The sequence below is a fragment of the Cebus imitator genome, unplaced genomic scaffold (genome assembly GCF_001604975.1).
Source record: "Cebus imitator isolate Cc_AM_T3 unplaced genomic scaffold, Cebus_imitator-1.0 Scaffold125, whole genome shotgun sequence".
NCBI classification, from domain to species: domain Eukaryota; kingdom Metazoa; phylum Chordata; class Mammalia; order Primates; family Cebidae; genus Cebus; species Cebus imitator.
This window is the reverse complement of record NW_016107440.1, coordinates 3,878,419-3,883,132: the sequence shown is the minus strand read 5'-3', so window position 1 is coordinate 3,883,132 and position 4,714 is coordinate 3,878,419.

Genomic DNA, 4,714 nt, shown 5'->3' with positions numbered 1-4,714 from the left:
GTAGATGTTGTACTTATTATGGTTATTTTCTGCAGGTTCATCTAATGGAAGGCAATAGAGAAATCGCTTTGGTTTTTTTTTTTTTTAGATCAAACTCCTGAGTTCAAGCCATGCACCTGCCTCCCAAAGTGATAGGATTACAGTGTGAGCCACTGTGCCCCACCAATAAATAAGTCTTTACAGACCAAAATCTTAGTCCCAGAAAGGGTAAGTGAGCCTGTTTTGGAACTGTGTCTATGGATATATGCATTAAGTTTGTTGTATTTATGAATCTGATGATGTTGTAGCCTCTTGTTCGCTATGGAAACCCCCACTGTAGGAGTTTTCTTGCTCTGGGAACCCTCATGGGTGATTTTGGGGCCTCATAACACTTAGGAGACACCTGCAGATGCACAGCAGTAGCTGTGTTTATTCTGCTTTCTAAGTTATGTATACTATTTGCAAAAGTTCAGAAAATGAGGAGAAAGGTACAGAAGAAAAGATAACTTGTTTTCCTTCCCCTGAATGATAATAAATAGCTTACTGATGCTGTGGACTCTTCCAGGGGATCCTGTGTGGCCAGCGACAGCAATGCCGTTTAAAATGAAAGAAGGATCTACCATGGAACCTTCATGCACTGCTCATTCACAATGGGTATCTTCTTTGTCAATGAGTCTTCTCTGTAGCAGATATTAAGGAGCTGATATTTTTCTTTTCACTGAGGAATCTGAGGAGGAAGTGAGCTGGAGAGGTTAAAGTCACAGCTCATCAGTGATCCCGGAATTTGCAGAATTTTCATTTTAGACCTGATAGTGCCACTCCACGAGCATGTTTGTGTGTGTCTGTGCTTTTGCTTGCTTCCTCAGGTAAACTCTCAGAACTGCTGTATGGAAAGGACACACACGTTGGAAGCATTGACATGCACCTCATCCGTTGTAAGACTGCATTGGTATCAATCTGTGATTATTTGCACAAGAAAACGGTAGTGCGCTCTGTTATAATACTGGTAAAAGATCAGCCTGTGGACAAGCCTACTTTCCTGAGAAGAATTGGCTTGGAGGAGCCAAGGTTAAATCAGTGTGAGGATTTCGAGTCATCTCACCCACCTCACTTGTGTCAGGCACACTAGGAGTCCAATGGCCTTAAAGTGTTACGGTTTTAAGTTCTGTTTAAGCATTATGATGTCTGATTCTTCTAGTTATTTGTGTACATAGTATCTTCTTACTATGAGCAGTAGCCCCTCCTAAATGGTTTCTTGACTTTGGGAAGGTTCAAAAGTTATGACCAGGTCCCCCATCTGGTCTTCTGCCATGTCTGTGCCCCTGCTCATCCATTCTTTTCTGCCTGGCACTCATGTGGAAACCAAAGCTTGGTATGTACCTCCAGCCACCACTGTCCACATGAAATCAGGTGCAGATGCTTCCTTGGGCCCTTTCCCATGTCCTGGTCAGGTGTCTTCCCTCAGGCAGAGAAGAGAAGCTTCTAGGACTTGACTTCATGACCTGAGCAAGGTCTTGGGCGTCGAGGAGCTTCCAGTGCCTTGCAGAGGTCAGGAGCTGCAGGACCAGCGGAGTGCAGTCCACACTGCAAAGTAGCCAGAGAGATGTGTTCAGCACAGATCTCTCTGGCCAATTTGTCCCCCTGGACTTCAATCTCCAGGCCATGGGCATCCCTCCCCATGTGCTCCCTTGATGGGGGAGGTGGGGGTGGTGTGGTGGATCCTGCTTTTCTGCTGAGGCTGATCCTTGATCCTTCACTGCTTGTTTTCCAAGGATAGAGATTACATTTAAAGAGTCCTCTTGGGATGAAGGTACAGTATTTTTGAGCTTCTCTTGTGATCTGTAGCATTCACAGGTTGCTTGTGAGAAATTTCTGTTTCAATGTAACTAATTGAACATTTAACATTTTCAGAAATTTCAAACAACATCTTGTATTGAACTCATGAAGGTGAAATAATAATGAAAAAGTTCACCACTGCGTTTCTTTGGAAATGACAGTCTCATCTGGTGTTGGTTTTGAATTCCTCCACTACCTAGATCTACCCAAGTGAGCTTTCCTCTGATCACGTACTGGTTATCTCCTTTGAAATTCTTATAACAAATCTGTGCTTAAACCTATAGTGAATTCAATTATGAACCAGAGTTGAAATGGAAGGGTTAGGAAATAAAATCCTGTGATGTGAATTCCTTGCATCGTGGAAAACCTTCTGTTCTCCACATCTCACCTCTCTTTTTGCTTATTCAGAGGGTTTCTGTAGCTTCGGTTGTAGGTCATGGTTGTTCTGCTTCTGCATGTGCTTTGGGGGACAGGTCAGCTCTGCTCCTGAGGTCACTGGGCAGTAACCACCTCAGCCCTGTGGCTCCCCTCGCAGAGCCCTCTTGCTTCCTTCTAGGCACCAGGACTCCTGCGTGAGCACTCCATCTCATTTGACTTCCAGCTCAGAAGCTGCTATGTTAAACTTACTTTGAAACAGTAAGTGACACGCTCATGTTACTTGAACATTTTGAAGTTTGTAAAGGTGTGGTGATATCGCCCCTCTGCTTCATTCCCCATTCTCTCCTACCTGAGCAGGTGAGCACTATTATTTGGTATACTCATTCCAGAGGATTATTTTTAACAAAATAGAGGGTGTGTGTATTGGTTGAGTGTGTGGTCCTTGCTTCCCCAGCAGATTCTGTTCTGGGCAGTGGGGACATGGGTGCTAGAGGCAGCATCTCACCCCCACGTGCACCCTGTGCATGCGCCTGAGGATGCCTTGAGGTGGGAGCTGAGGTGCTACTGTCAGCACAGCCACTGCCTGCCATGAACCTGAGGAGCCATCACACTTCCTAATCAGAAGTTATATAGCTTCTCCTTGTGTTCTGGCCCTGAGTGCCCTCCACCCTGTGTGCTCATCTGTCCCCTTGTCCTCAGGCTCATGAGCTTGGGCTGTGCCTGGGCTAGTTTCAGCCTCCTGTGCTGACTTCACCAGCAGATTCCTTTTATTTCTAGTCCAGGAGTTTTGAGTGTGACTTTAGGGTGTGTTCCAGCTCCTGTGAGCTCCTCGCTTTGGTTACTTATTAGTATTTCCTTAGATGAAGGGTCCAGTGGGCTCCTGCTGGTTGTCCACACTGGAATGTCCTTTGATGGGTCTGTCTCATGCTCACAGGTACTTCCTATGCAGCAAGCAGTCACCACCTGCCCTGGGTGCCCTGGATTGGTAAGTAAAGTTCAAAAAGCTGGAGAGGTACTTCTTGAGTCAGACTTTTTTTCTTTCTTCTTTTTTGAGATGGAGTCTTGCTCTGCTGCCCAGGTGGGAGTCCAGTGCTGCAGTCTCGGCTTGCTACAACCTGCACCTCCAGGTTCAAGGTAGCTGGCACTACAGGCATGTGCACCACCACGCCCAGGTAAGTTTGTTTTTTTTTTTTTTTTGTATTTTTAGTAAAGATAGAGTTTCACCATGTTGTTTAGGCTGGTCTCAAACTCCAGATCTCATGATCTGCCAGCCTTGGCCTCCCAAAGTGCTGGGATTACAGGAGTGAGCCACTGCTCCTGGCCATTGAGTCAGATCTTAAAGGTGAAACAGAAGCTGTCCAGGTCAAAAAGCATAGGCCAGAGTAGGACTGGAGCCCAGGGACAGAGCTGGCGTGGAGTGGGGACCCACAGTGTGTTGCTTCCTGTCCTTCTGTCTCCTCCCCAAGGTCCCTTGAGTGTTGCTTTCCAGCCGTCAGGACTGACAGATTCAGAATTCCTCCAGAGCATTCCAGGAAGAGTTCAGTCCCCAAAAACCAGCATAACATCACCATGCTGCTTTTATCTGAGAGTGGTCACTGTGCTGAGAAGACGCCAGAAGTGCATCCTTCGTCCCTTCTTTAGGAAACTGGGTCCTCTTCTGCTCCTGCTGGGAACTTGGGCTGGATGTAGAGCACCTTTTTATATACCTGTTTGCCATTTTTATGTCCTCTTTGGAGATTCAGATATTTTGTCCATTTTCAAAATCAGATTATTAAAGTTTTTCCTCTAAAGTTGTTTGAGCTTCTTATGTATTCTGGTTATTAATCTGTTGTCAGCTATAGATAGTTTCTCTTTCTGGGTCCTAGACCTGGTTCTCCCGATGTTTTTGTACACCACAGCCTCCCAGAAGCACGTTCAGCTTAGGGACTGTTGTGTCTCTCTTCCTCCTTTTGCTGCTTCTGTGAATGCTCCGTTTCCAGATTTCTCCTGTGTCTATCAAGGTTCTCCAAAGAAACAGAGCCGTTGAGAGAGATGTGATATGTATAAAAGATCCATTTCAAAGAATTAGTCCGTGTGATTGAGTGGGGCTGGCTCAGCTCAAATCTTGATGCTGATGTCTTAAAACAGAATTCCTTTTTCCAGAAACTTCCGTTTTTGTTCTAAAAATCTTCAACTGGTTATGTGAGCCATACCGACATTATTGAGATAATGTGAAGTATGTGTATCTATACATCTATATACACACATACAAATACATGTCAAGTTACTTATATGTAAACGAGTAAATGTGTGTTAAAGGTTGAATATATCACCAGTGCCTAGCACATAGTGGGTAATCAAGAAATCTGCTATATCCTCATGAAGTGCTTTCTGCTGATATTCCCAGTTACTTGGGATGCTGAGGAGGGAGGATTGCTTGAGCCCAGGTGTTCGAGTCCAGCCTGGGCAACATAATGAGACCCTATCCCCAGGGGCGATAGGGCATACCTTCTGCACCCCCCACCTCTCTCTCTCTCTTTTT